The following is a 15,570-nucleotide window of genomic DNA, read 5'->3' as shown; positions in this document are numbered from 1 at the left end:
TCCCAAGAACTAGCTGAAGTAGAGACAGAGTACGTTCTAAATCGCATACTTCTCTACTAATTGCTAAATATTTTGAAAGCATAAGCGCCAGTGTGGGTTCCAACTGAGAAGCGTACTCAAATGCAGCGTAGCTACTACTGGCACACTTAAAACCATCCAAGAATTAAGCATGGAAAGTTGTACACTTTGCACCCTCATTAAATACTGTACTGGTTACATACTGTTAGCTAGCTAGCGCACCAGCTAACGTTAGCATTAACTTGCTAGCTAACCTGTTACTAGCAATGGCAGCGGATTATAATCAAGAGAAAGGCGTTTAAAGCAAAATTTATTCATTCTCTCGAGGGGAATAATGTTAAAATAAAATACAAGGTACATTCATTTAATAGTGAGAAAAAAAGCGGTCTAATTATGATTATGAAAACTATGAAATTATGAATATGAATTATGAAAAATGTCTGTTTACAACTTGGTGTTTAAAAGAAGTAGCGTAAAAGGAGATAGCAGATGGTTAAACTGCTGTCATTTCCTGTTTGTGCAAAACAGCAGTGAGCGTTTTGAGATGCTCTGTAGTGTACTGTACTACAGTATACAAACAAAGTACATGATTAGGAACACATTAGCAATCTGTCCCCAAATAAGTGTGCATGGTACATTTACACTCATGCTAGCATGCTTGCTAATGTTAGCATCTGCTAGCTAACATGTTTTTAGCACCAGCAGCAGAATTCAATCTAGAAAAACGAATATAAGACAAAATGGGTTCCTTTTCTTTAAGGGAATAATGTAAGCATAAAATAAAAGTTACGTGATATTTACTAGTGAAAGGAAGTAGAAGAAGAAAACACAGGCAGTGAAACACTCATCACTTCCTGTATGTTCAAAACAGCAGTCCACGATTTAAAGTGGGCCACACACTACACGGTAATCTTGCTGATTGCTGGGCTGAATCCTTCTTCTGACCAATGTGAGCAAAGGCCTGATATTGATTGGTTTTTGAAATTATCTTGTTAGATCATCCTGGGGTGTGCAGTGTGTTGGGGTGAAAATATCCATCTATGACCTGATCAGAGGTGCTCCGACTTAAGTTCAGAAATATAAAACATGTTTAAAATTTACGATCCTGTTGTGTGTGGTGAGCGCAGTGGACAGCCGAGCACGCATGAGCATCGAACAGAGCTATAGCCAATCAGGAAGCAAGCTGACTGAAGGAGGAAGTCAAACAAAAGCACGGCCATGTCAGCAATATTAAATGGGGAAGCCTAATGTTAGATGGAATGGAGAGAAACCTGTTGATTAGTGACAACTAAATGAGTATTTAAATCAGGAACACTCCTTTAATACTCTTAACCATTTTATTACAAAATGGACATTTGGTTCTACTTGGCGCAGAAGGCTCTGCCCAAAAGATGCTTCCTGGGTTTGTCAAGCAACATGCTTTCACTTTCTAGGGGCACATGGCTAGAAACCCCCATACAGATACATTTATGACAATGCGTATTGAATACAATAAAATTAGTACAACAGCAATTAATCCATAGTAGCATGAATCTTAAAATGAGGGTGCAACAACTTTATGCTATGAAGGGTGGCCTGGGGTGGAGGAGGTTAAGCTTTGCCAGCAGCAGCAATGTGGTGCATCAGCATTAATGAAAGCAGGGATTCGTAAGAAGCACTAGATATTTGAATGGGCCAGTGTGTTGAGAGAAAAGGGTGTGGCTATGGGAGCTTGGAGGTTATGGCTGGGATCAGCTGAACACCACGTACTTTAAAACATACCACAGGTGAACTGGTGAGCGAGGGAGATGGACCAAAATGGCAACTGCTATAGACTTAGCTTCAATCTTCAAATTAGTTATATTTAGACGGGTTATGCCAAAGCCATCCTGGAAAAAAATAAAGCATACCAGTGAATGATGTGTTAGAGGGGATCAAAGTGTGGGTGTACTTTATGAAGACTGAAAAAAAAGGGGGTAAAGTCTGTATACCTGTGTATACCCTGCACTTTACCATTGAGGGTTCCCCTCCAGCCCCCGACCATCATGCACCACCAGGTTACTACAAATATTAGTTATGCATTTTGGTTATTATTTCCAATATTACACACTGTACCTTTAAACTAAGGGCAGCTGACTTCCAGTTTGGATACAGACCTGTTGTTTAAAGAAACAAGACAACTGGGGTAGACTGTAGATAATAATACAAACTTAATCATGGAAAAATGAACTTGTCATGGATTGTTTTTTTAAACAAGGGAACAATGAAAAGGTAAATGTTTGATTTGCATGGTACAGATGACTTTGGATTTGTCCACTTGACTGAGTTTTTAAAGTGAAATGAGACACTGAGGAGCAGTGGTGTACTTATCTTGAATGGATGTGGCTGCAGGGAGATGTTGCAGTGGTTTAACCAAAGTATATTGAAAGGGATATTAAAGTATGCAGTTAAAAAAATAATGAACTAGTTATTGACTTTGATGGCATCACATCTAATGTGGACAGCCCTAAAATAAACTTTGACTCTTAAATCCTAAAATATGATTATTATTATTTTTTTTTTTACTGCTTTTCATGATTTTTTTTTTTGTCTAAAATATGTTGAAAAAATGCCTTTAAAACAAACTTTAAAAGCCTTTTTTTGACCTTGCAGTGTCTCGATCATAATTTAAGAACAGACGGGATACATTTAAAAAAGCTGCTTTCACAGCTTTATAAATCAATCTATATAGCAATAAAGCATGATCTGGCTCTTAATGATAAGGAAATTGATGGAAAAACATGGTCTAAAGAATATTTCACTTGGACTTTCACTATCTCTGCTGATTTTCATCAAATTGTAAAAATGTGTTCATGTTACGAGGAGCTGCTGTATATCGCAGCTCTGTAAGCATATTCCTTTTGCACTGTGTTTGTAGCTGGCATGAGAGAGACTGCCTGCAGCTTGTGTGATGGTCTGTGGATATGTGTGGATGTGCGGGGGGGGGGGGGCAGTTTGTGTGCATGTGTACTTAAACCTCAGGCCATGGAACTGTGTGTGCCTAGTTTAGTGTATGTGTGTTGTATCAGTGTGTGCACAGGGGGAAGAAAAGAGTGTAGGTGAGTGCCGAAGACAAACCTGTCAGTTTCACAGCTGGTTTCTCTGGCTGCAGGGCTCAGGCCGGAGCAGGGTGACACTCGGCATCACAGCACCGCAGCACAGGGCCCCGGGTGAACACACCATCATATACTGTAGGCAGACACGCACACACATACCTTGGTTGGCTGCCCTCAACTGAAAGACCAAGAGACCAGTGAAACACACCACCTGGGCAAGTCATCATATCTTGTCAAAGATTTTTTTTTCTTGTCTTTTTGGCTGGATGGAGGTGTGAACAACATCACAGAGCAGATTGCCTGGCAATGGACTGACCATCATGTTGTAAGGAAGGGGTGGGAGGGTGGGAGGGGGGGTTGAGAGGAACACGGAGTGAGAGAAATAACAAGAGAAAAGTATAATGTAAGAGGAGAATGGCTTTCTTTTTATTAGCTTGGCTGGAGTTGGCTTGTCTCCCCGCATCATGAGCCACAGTGGCTTGATCGGGACTATCATGGCCGCTCTCCACGCATTATTGATGATACAAGTTGATGTGGACGATTAGCTTGGACGGTCCCTTCCTTGCGTCAAGAGGCGATGGCGTTTCCCATCCCATCCTTTGGTCTCATTTTGGGACTCGCTTCATAGTGTGTTCCTGAGCGGAGTGGACTCTGTGGGGAAAAGAGCCTCGGGCAATAAACCCCCCTCCCTCCTCGTTCTCCACCACCCAGTCAAAGCCTCCCCCCCTTTATCCACCACCATCCCTGCACATTTCTATCTCCACAAAGATGGAAGTGATGGCAATTTCTTCAGGGTATTTAGAGGATGTTGGCCCTTTTTTAGATCTCCTAACAGTTTACAAGCAAAAAGGCATGAAGGTAAAGAAAAAGGGGATGTTTTAATAAATGATAAGCATGCTGAAGTGGTGATTATTATTCTGCAGAGCAGCAGAGCGCAGGTATGTCCAAAAAAATGAACAGCCGTGTTGTGAATTCTGTTGACATTTTGGGGAGAAAGACCCTAAGTGGTGTCAATTATAAAAATAAAGGGGACATGTTGACAGGAGCAATGAAACTGTTGTTTTGACTGCTGCTGTCAGGGGAGGTTCCCCTGTCTAAAGTTTACACAGCAAATGATTCTGCCTCAGTGATTCTGTCCTGGATAAATGTGTGTCTGAGTGTGTGCACTCAGCGATCAACTTCTGCTAAATACTAATTACTGAATACTTAGTACGGATGCCCTTTCTATTGGGTCCCTTTAGTATAAACATTCATTATGGCTGCTTTTCTCCTTTGTAGCTCCATCATCATTATTCTACCGCATCCCCCGAGGAGTGAGACAGAGCCGAGACCGAGGCCGGACCGGGCTGAGGGGAGAAAACAGTGTAGAACCAGAGTGCCAGGACCTGGGAAATGCACACAAGTGATATTTGTGCACGCAGATCAAAAAGCGTTTACCTTTAGATGTTTCCCTGATATGAATATTCAACATCCTTATTGAAATCTAATTTGGGTCTCCTTGTCTCAGGGGTCTTTTCATCAGTGCCTGTTGCCTGAGGCCACAGCTGATTGACAGCCAAACTTTAGTAAAGAGCAAGCAGGAAAAAAGGGGGAGATCTGGTGGTGTTGGAGATGTGAGCGGTGTGAAGCCGGGGGAGAGCTGGAGCAGATGAGTGGAGGGGTGCAGAGGGGGGGCGGGGTATTTAACCTCCCTGCGTGCATGCACAAACAGAATGCTGCAGTTTGTTAGAGATTGAGGGTGAATATAATAAAGACAAACAGAACTATGCAACAATTAGGAATCATTTCAGTGTTTCTCCTGCGTAATCACCTTCATCACATTTAAAAACAACTGTTAAAGTTACTGTTCTGTTTGTAAATGGCCATCAATTTCTCTTTTTTGCTGCATAAAATGAAGCAAGATCTGCCTTAAGCCTCCATTATAAGTCAAACAACAGAAAATACATGTGCAGCTACTTTGGTTATCAAAGAACTGTCTGTGTAATTTTGGGGCCTAAACTTGAAAATATTCTCTAACATCTATTGTCTAATCTGAGGATTTGCAGCTTTTTGGCAGGATTATAGATTAAAGATTTTTGGACTATGTTGTATAATTTGGATTAAAAACGGCACATGTTGAAGTTTGTCTTGGATTCTGTGAAACATAAGGGATAGTTTTCACCGAATTCAGCCACTTTGGATAAAGAGAAATGATTTCAATTGAAATAAAAGGGATAAAAAAATTATTATTGAATAGAAAAAAAGATGTGACAGATATTCTTCAACTGATTTCTCTGTCTCTGTTTTATCCTCTTTGAATCTTTTTTATTCCTTTTTCTTCCTAAATCAACATTACTGGATGGCAAAGGATGTTCTCTGTGTATTAGTTCAGTTTTCCTTACATTTATATCAAAGCTCATGATTGCATTTATCATCTCTGTAAAAGGCCAGTTTGTTTTGCAGTTAGCAAGAAAACACATAAACCCCAATTCCAAAAAAGTTGGGACACTGTGAAAAATTAATCAAAAATTACAATGATTCACAAATCCTTTTTAACCTATATTCAATTGAATACAGCACAAAGACAAGATATTTAATGTTCAAACTGTATTAAAACGTATACACGTTCTCAATTTGATTCCTACAATGCATTCCAAAAAAGTTTGGACATGAGCAAGTCTTGAATAATTTCCAAAAAGCTCTGAGTCTTTCAGGTTAGTATAAAGTATGTTACTGCTGAATGCTGTCACGGACACATGCAAAAGGAAATAGGTAACAAACAAACGGAGCCTGTTGATAACAATATGGAAATTTCATTCATGGCCAAACTGACTTCAGATCAGAGAGCTTAAGCACTCTGCAGTATGAAACATATTTATTTCATTTAATTTAAAAACAGATCACTCTGATTGTCAGCTTTTACACTGAAGGCTTTCTCTAACTATGTTATGTACTTAAAATCACATCACATCAAAACATTAGACAATTTCAACTTTTTTTTAGGGGCTGAAGTGAAGATTATTGGTCTTGACATGTTATATTATGAGGAGGACACTTTGTGAACAATCTTTTTTTTTTTTTTAAATATAATGTTTTCTCTGAAAAATGTTTTTAAGGTGAAAATCAACTCCATAGCTTTGCCCCAAACGATATATAGATTTGTTTACATTTTCTATATAAATTTATGTATACATGGCTTCAAAATAGTGCCCATAACTTCCTGATTAGCAAAAGAAAAAAGATCAATTTAAATGAATAAGATAAACAAATAAAAAGAATACATTTATAAAATACATTAAATAAATAAAGAAAAAGAATAAATTAAAAAATAATTGTAGGTAGGTATGTCCCTGGATCATCCAAAGTTTGCCCAAGAGTACCTGGATGCAGCCGAGGAACTCTACCCCATACTGGAAGTCAGAAAATCGCCGCCATACTCGTCTTCTAATACCGGATGTCACTTGAACCGAACATCTTTTACCCTTTTTCTAACCCTTTTTTCTTTGGGCATCGCTACCACAGGCAGGTCTGCCATGTAAGGAAATCCAAGTAGACTAGACGAAAAGTTAGTTTTCAGACTACCAAGCACAGCAATTATATAACATTAATTTTAATAAATTGATTTTATGATACAAATTCAAGTATAACTGAGCAAAGACATAATATGCCCGTACGCATTTTTGTCTGTCCCACAGGATTTCTTATCATTACCGCACGCTGAATTAATAATGCTTAATTCATAATGCTTAACTTAAATAAAGTTCATTATATTAGTTTTTTTAGAACTGTTATTAACAGGAGTTAAATGATGATAAATATAAATAAAGTCTGTTATATTACCATTAGTATAGGAGTTAAATCATTCCGACCTTGTCGCATGCACGTTTGCAAACGGAGCCTGTGCAACCGGTGGAGGAGTATGTGATTGTCACAAGTGGTCCTTTCTTGTTTCATTATTATAATTCAGCGTGCGGTAATGATAAGAAATCCTGTGGGACAGACAAAAATGCGTACAGGCATATTATGTCTTTGCTTAGTGATACTTGAATTTGGATCATCAATCAATTTATTAAAATTTATGTTATGTAATTGCTGTGCTTGTTAGTCTGAAAACTCAGCTATTTTTCGTCTAGCCTACTTGTATATCCTTATGTGGCGGACCTGCCTGTGGTGGCAATGCCCGAAGACAAAAATGAAGAAGACGTACAGATCAAGTGACTTCCAGTATTAGAAGACGAGATATGGTGGTAATTTTCCGACTTCCGGTTTGAGGTAGAGGTCCTCAGCTGCATCCAGGTCCCTTGGGTCAAGTCCTGGACCCTTGAAAGGAACCCTGCATGACCAGACAAGGTCATCTTGTTGGATAGATATTTGTATCTCTAGTGTGCATATTGAACTAAAAAACTCACTAGATATCTGCATTTTGAGTGATCTGAGTTAATAAATTTACCAGGAAGCTGCCATGTTTTGGTCTGTCTGGACAACGGTTACTGCTGGCAACTGTGAGGAGCTCATAGGGAGCGGAACTGTGACGTCACACTACCAGCGCGGACTAAAACATGGCGGCCTCCTGTTGAGTTTATGAGCCCCAGTTTACTCCAAATGCAGATATGTGGGGTATTTAGGGAGATTTTTAGATCAATATACATTTGAGAGGTACAGATATCTATCCAACAAGATGAACTTGTCTGATCATGCAGGGTTCCTTTTAACACCTCTGGCTCCGCCCCTTGACCTGAGCATGTTCACCACTGTGTTACACCCTCGTTTTTCCAGCATCACTCTGTTAGCCTCTGTGTCCTGAAGGCACCAATTGATCAAGTACTGAAAGTGGAATTCTGTCCCAAATCACTGTATTCTGTTTTTTTTTACAGTGTCACAGCTTTTTTGGTATTAAGGGTTTGCTTGTGTATCCATCAGAGCAACTATAATTACAACATATAAGATGATACAATAAGTGGAAGTCCAATAAAATCAACATTAAGAAATGATCTTTGCACTGACTTTAAATGTAAAAACTGTATAAGGGAAAATGGCCTCACCTTATTTGCACCATGGCACTGTTTAAATGTGATCTTTCTTATCTGTCTTGTGTATTCAGCACTCCTTGCGACTGTACCAGTATTCCACACAGACTTATATGTTAGTTAAGATGCCTAATTAGGGCTTGTGCATATTAACAGTCACAATTTAAATTTGATTTATGTATTAGATTTAATGTTTATTCCCTGTACAATGACAGCAAAGCTAACAAGAGTCAAAATCCTTCTTTGTGTAAGCACATTTGGCCAAAAAAACTGATTCTTATTCAGAAGATAATAATAGATATAGTGAATTAAAATACACAAGAATACAATGAGTCATTTAAAAAGACAATGGCAGCCAGGAAAAATGAGTTTTTCCATCTTTTAGTTGTACATTTTACATAATCTGCTTAATATCTGAGGCAAGGCAGGTTTATTTATAGAGCACTGTCTATAACACAGAGAACTTTACATGGTTTTAAACAGAGCATAAGAAAATAAGATTAAAATACAAAGCGTACAAAGTACTGGATTGATAATTTAGTCAAATAAAAGAAAATCCATCAGTGGATATCATAAGTGAAGCAGCAGTGTGCACAAGCTGCTTCATGCTTTCTTTGTTTTATGAAACAGAGTGACTGAAATCAGATTTATTTCCTGACATTTCAATGAGCGAATGACTAATAGAGAAAAAAAAAATGCAACAGCTACAAATATTTCTGTATGATTAAGTCCTCTTCAGGCATGCACAGTACAGCAATGTAGAAATGTCTACATTTAACTAAAATAGTTCTAACTTTAACATAAGGATCGTGGAGATTTTCTGTGTTTGCACAGTTGTGAGAGTATTTCATTTGGTCTCTTCTTGCCTTAAAACTGAGCATCTGACGCTTACTGCCAAAGGCAAAGCACCATATTGTTGTCTAAAATTATATTTCTAAACATTTGTTCAGTTATTTGTCTCCATTTCTGACTACGGACCTGTGAACCTCGTACCATTCATTTGGCAAAATAAGAAAAATACCACAGTACGCTGAGCTCATACTCTGACTGCAGGGAGAAATGGTCCATAGTGATGGAGTGCACTTGTGTCTTGATTTTTTCTGGCTTATATAATAGTAGAGACTCAAAACTGCCTGAGCTGCCCCTCTCCTGTTGCAAAAGTGAGCGTAGCAAACACAAATTGAAGAGAAATATCACAGTCTGTGTGAGATATTATATTGAGGCTAGGAGAATACAGCATGTGCATCCACACAGCACACATTAATGCTGTCCTCATCTGGCCAGTGGGTTGGGCATGGTTTAATGTTATTATTGCGCAGGTGTGGGTCTCGTCCCTCAGGGTTCCATTAAAACGATGCCCCTCTCAATGGTGGCTCCATTTGCTCTTTAGATTTAACACAGGCCATATGTCTAGCAGGAGGCAAACAGCTGATGGGGTTTAATTGACAGAAATCAACATATTTGGTCGTGTATGTGTGAGCTGGTGTGCTAATGTGCTCGGGCATCAGGGAATCCCTTAAAAGGGTCAATTATGTATCAGAACAGAGTTTGGAGGGAAAGGAAAAGAAAATAGAAAGAGGGCAGCACAAGAGAGGGATGTTGACAGCTAAAGGAGACAAGAGGAAGCCATAATGGAGACGGAAAACACACAAAGCAGTGCAGGACATCACCCCACACATCAACGTGTGCATTCATGTCCTTCATTTCATTCTTGTCCGTTCCAGGAATGCCGCTGTGTACAGAGTGTTAAGTTCATGTTTCATCTGGCTTCACAAAGACACTGTCCCGAGCTCTGGTTAAATCATGTAAAATTACCTCTGTCACCGAGCGGATTCAGGCTCAGGAGGGGACCTGAACAAAATGAAAGTATATCCAGCGCCGGGGCCCTCAAACTCAATCAAACCATGCAAAAACAGAGAAATAATTAGATCGGACATAACAGAACCAATTTGCGCTCTTGTTACAGAGATATTTCTTGGATATTTCTTTGAAAAGTAGTTCCAAGTCTTGAGGGATCACCCAACATTAGGCTAACAGGCGCAACGCAATTAGCACATAAAACCTGTCAATGGCCTTCAATATCACAGCCCTCCGAGGAGAATGAGACTTCTAGAGCTCCTGATCTGCTACTACAAAGTGATTAATCCTCCCCACACAATGACCACTCTTAAACTGGGCCTCTATATCATTAGGTAGCTCTATATAGTACTTTAGCTCACACTAATTAGCATTCAGATCAGGGGCCCCGCAGAGGCGGCCCCTCCACCACAGAGGAAGGACATAGGATGAGATGGCGACACAGTGAAATGTCATTAACTTGATGTTAATTACTAATTAATGGGGCTATTTCATTTACATGTATCTGTGGCTCTGTGATGGGGCCCTGCCTTTACTGGGTTACTCTAACCAGCCCACAAGTTGGGGGAGGGTTTATCTCCTCTCCTCTGCTCTCTCCCCTTACACTGTTTCATCTCTGCTAATTAAATAGTGGGCCACTCATCATGATTATGTCTACTTTTACAACATCATTTTCTGTCAGCGAGAGCACTCCAATAAGTGACCGACCACCTCTTTAACAGCACTTCAAAAAACCCAAACCTCCTGCCAACTCTCCGCTGACTTCTATCTGACTTGTTACTTTCACTCACTTGTGTTGTGACCCCCCCTTTATTTAATTTTTTTCATCGCCACAGCAGCCACAAGCCGCCCGTCTCCATGGCAACCTGAGCCGCTCGGTCCCAGGAGAAAGAAGGAGTGGGTTGGGTTGACTAGCGTCTGGCCGTTCACACGTGGGCAGTGCCAGCTAGCCAACATGGCACACAGCATCCTGCCATATGGTGCCACCACAAACGTCCCGCTAGCCCCGACTCAGGATCCGGGCCTGTCCTAAGTTGTGTTGTGAATGGGACAGAGCTGGTTTAACAGCTGATCCACATGGAAAAACAGTGGAAACTTTTATTCACTGGCTGCATGTAGCGACAGCAGTGCTTTTGGGAATAATTTAGAGCACAACTCCATAAAAAGTGTGGGACATTTTTTAAATATAAATTCAAATAGAATGCAGTTGTTTTTAAAACACTGGAACTCCAGTGTATCCAAATGTGGATAATAAGTTATTTAATCACTGCAGAAACTCAAGCAAGTGTATTTGTCTGATTTCTTGTCAAAAACAACTCATGACAGATACTAGAAACTACATTCATCAAACAAGTCCAGTCTTATTTTAAGGCGACAAATGAAGAAGAAAAAACAGCCTGTATCGCTTGAATTCTGGAAAAAAAAAAACTGCCAGAGGGCAAGTCAATTTTAGTGTCTTAAAATGAGATCTGCTAACTAATTTAGTACATCTCATTTAGTACATGCTCGCCCCTTGGCAGAGTTTATACATACATTATAAGCAATCAGATGTTTACCTGGGTTTGACAGAGCACTGAGGCTCAAAATAAGTGATATTAAATTATTATTTTTACTAGAAATTAAGACATTAAACTTGATTAGATTCAGACAAAGTTTACAAATAGACAAGTGGTTCTCAGCATTGGGGGCTAGACCCAGTTTTTTTTGCCAATTTTAATCAGTTACTGCTGCTTTTCATCATTTTAACCACTTCTTTTTGACCAATTTTTGAAATTTATTGGAACTTTTTGCCACATTAATCGCATTTTTTGCCCATTTTCACCCATTTTGCCATGTTTGGCTTATTATTGCAACTTATTGCCACTTTCCTGTCATTTTCACCCATTTTTTTCAGTTTTTATATTTTTTGCTGCTTTTCACCAATTTTTGCCACTTCTTTGTGACACTTTAGAAGTTTTTACAATATTGGATTTTTTTGTTGCAATATTGATCCCATTGTTGACCTTTTTGTTGATTTTTTTTTTGCTACTCAGCCATTTTTGCAACTTTTGGTCAGATTTCAAGACTTATTGCCATTTTTCACTCATTTACTCCTCCTTTTCCCATTTTTGTCTATTTTAGCCACTTTTTGCCCACCTTTGCTAATTCAAATTCAGTGTGCCTTTTCACATTGTTAACCAAAAAGGTAATTCTGTTTTTTTTTAAGCATTTACATTTTTATAGAGGTTATATTTTATGACAATATAAATAATTCAAATTCGTTTTTCGTTGCTTTGAGTGTTTATTTCACTTAACTTGAAGCAAAAGGTACCCACTGAAAAAAGATTTATAACCAGCTTGTGATGGATTACACCTGAGTATAAAAAAGAAATTTCCTGACTTTACCTAGAGCATCTGATGACCATTTATATTGACTTATAACATTATAACAATGCTGCTTATCATGTGTAAATGAATAACTCGAGTGTATTACAAGCATGAGAAATTTCATACTCTTTGACCTTTGCAAATAAAAGTGGCCAGCATATATGTTGTATTGACTTACAACCTCATTAATCATTATAAAATACCTTTTAGTGTTTAAAAATTATCATCACAAAGCATTCTGAATATTCATTACGTGTAACTATATGCACACTATAACACAGGGGTGTCCAAGCTTTTTCCACTGAGGGCCACATGCTAAAATATATAAGAATGGTGGGGCCACTTTCATATCCCTCACCTTGACGATATTAAAGTTATAAGCCAGTCTAATGTAGATAAAGATATTCTTAGTGATTGAGTGTGCTCACATGGCTAGTTAGTGGTTGACAAGGCAAATAGCCAATCAATTTAAGGATTTCGGGGAGGCCAGTCAAATTTCAGGGGGACCTAGTTGATCCTGGCTACCACTAGCCTGCACCTGGAACACTATTGGTGCTGCTATTTAGTGGGGTAATTAATTTGGGCGTTAGAAATCAAGATAGCATTATAACTTTGGCTGCCAATACGTTTACCATTTACAGTGTCGTCTTAGTGTAGTCACAAATTAATAAAAACATGAATATGTTTGTTTATAGAATTAGCATGGTAGCACTGCCTTGTGCTGAAACTACAATACAGTCAAAAGCTTCATGTTCTAATGTGGACCATATTTCATTTTATATTAAAAATTTGTGGCGGGCCGATCAAAAATGGGCCGCAATGTAACAATGTTTATAAATTAGCTCTATAATTAGCCATGAGTGCTGTGTATTACTATGGTTATATAGCATTGTAGGTGCACTATAATCAGGACTTAACATGAACTTTTTTCACTGACCAGCCACTTTTGCTTGTAGATTTCCAAAGCTACTAGCCACTCTGAATTTTCACCAGCCACAATTTTCTTGTTGGATATAATGTTCTATATGATTAAGATTGACTATAGCATGCTAAAATTTGCTTGCACTAGATCTGCAACTCTTTGTAATGTCAATGAACAATGTCCTTCTAACTTTTAAGTTTTTTTTTTTTTTAAATCATGCACCCAGGTAAAAACACAATTTCATCCATGAAGTTTGTGGTCTAATATAAAGTGGGCACAAATCTGGCACTTCACATTTACTTTGAGGGAAAAAAAATGATCTCTCTATGTGCAAAACAGCCTCATTGCAATTTGTTTATGCCACTCTAACAGTTCACTGAGCCCAGTTAGAATAAAGCACAGGTTGCGTCAAAGATAAATCCAGCCTACCAAAGGGGCAAGTGGGAGTCACTGCACTACCTGTCACAGCTAAAACCCACCTGCATCTGGGTGCTTGGCCCCTATCATACTGCATTATAAGTATGCTTATAATGTATTATAATGCATTATAGAGATAGGCTTCATAGAGAGAGTTACTAGACCCTCAAACATGGGCTGAAGATATAGCCATGGGTGTGAGATGGAGAATGGTTATCCTTCTCTGCTGTAGCTGCCTGATCTGAGAGATTTATTTCTGCAACACCACTCAGACCAGTGATTTCAAGGTGGTGCCCATGGCCTTGTTTGGGGGGGGGGGGCAATGACAGAGGGGGCATGGCAAGGCTATATAAAAACATTGTGCCTGTTTGCACTGCAACTAAAACATGACAAAATTTGTGAGCTGACCTCCAAGAAAATGAAGGGCTGGCTAAAAATCAACACTAGACATTAAAATTACCAAAACAAAGACAAATAAAAAAATATGCCTAGTCATTTCCCCCTCGGCTTCAGCTGTATGACAGTTGGTATTAAAGAAAAAACCCAAACTCCATCCTACCAGCACAAGAATGTTTTTTCAGTAAACATTGATATACAGCATTTATGCACTGATGTGTAGGGTGAGGGGTTTAGGAGCTTGAAAATGTTTTCATCTGCCAAAAAGAGGCCTGTCAGAATATGTTTGGGAACCATTGACTCAGACTAACCACATGCAGAAATACACTAACACAGTTTATCATCTTTCATATCAAACAAAAGAAGCGAGTTGCAAGATTATTTATAGAAGTGCAGTGGAATCAAAACTATATATATTTTTAAATGTAGTAAAGTAAAAGTTAAACGTTTCTTCAGAGAATAATATTCATAATACAGATACTCAAAATATGCTCTTACTATATGTTCTACTCTTGCTTTCCACTTCTGAATCTGGGTTTTGCAGGGATTGTTTTTGGAAAATTATATGACCGTCTGTTTAATAGAACAACTTTCAAGGAAAGACTGGAAAAGTGGTGAAATATTGACAGAAAACACCTGATGGAACATTTCACAGTTAATAAAGTTAACTGGCAACAGGTAAATAAGATAACGGTGTAAAAAAAAGAGCATTTCATCAAGATTTGGAGGCGCTCACCTTTTTGAGAAAGACAGTGCTGGTAAACAGTGCATCATTCATCCATCTATTATCAGCACCACTTATTCTGTCTGAAGGCTGGAGCCAATCCCAGCTGTCACAGGTTATGAGGAGAGGTTCACCCTGGACTGGTAACCAGTCAATCACAGGGTAGAGATACAGAGACAAACAAGCAATGACAATCATGGCCAGATTAGTCTCAAATCAGCCAAATGAGTGTGCCCTTTGATTTACGAAGGATCTGGGGTACCTGGATAGAACCCATGCATGCACAGGGAGAACACGCAATTTAACACAGAAAGGCCCGGTCTGATGGGGTTTTAAACTCTTTTCTGTGAGGCAACAGTGCTAATCCTACACCAACGTACAGCCCAGAAGTTCAGTAATAAAAGACTTTTTTTTCCTTGTAATTAGAGGCAAAGAATCAAAGTGCAAGAGAGTGGTACACATGACCCTGCCCAACTTTTTCTAAAATGTGTTATTCTGGTATCAAATTTGAAATTTGATTTCCAATACATTAAAAAAAAAGTCAGTTTCAGCATTTAATATATTTTCTTTGAACTGTTTTTCCTAAGAAAGGGTGTTCAGTGTTTTTCTTAAACCTATCAGCAATTTCCATTTCATCATCCAAACTTTTTGGAAATTAGGTTGTAATATTTGCAAAAAGCTGAGACTCACTTCAATGCAAACTTAAGAGAGCTGCTACTGAGAAGGCCTCCACTGATTATGCCGTGCATATCAGAAAATATCTGATCTTTTCAGCTGCCTGTGCTCTCC

The sequence above is a fragment of the Cheilinus undulatus genome, linkage group 11 (assembly GCF_018320785.1).
Source record: "Cheilinus undulatus linkage group 11, ASM1832078v1, whole genome shotgun sequence".
Taxonomy (NCBI): domain Eukaryota; kingdom Metazoa; phylum Chordata; class Actinopteri; order Labriformes; family Labridae; genus Cheilinus; species Cheilinus undulatus.
Note: the sequence above shows the minus strand (reverse complement) of the source record.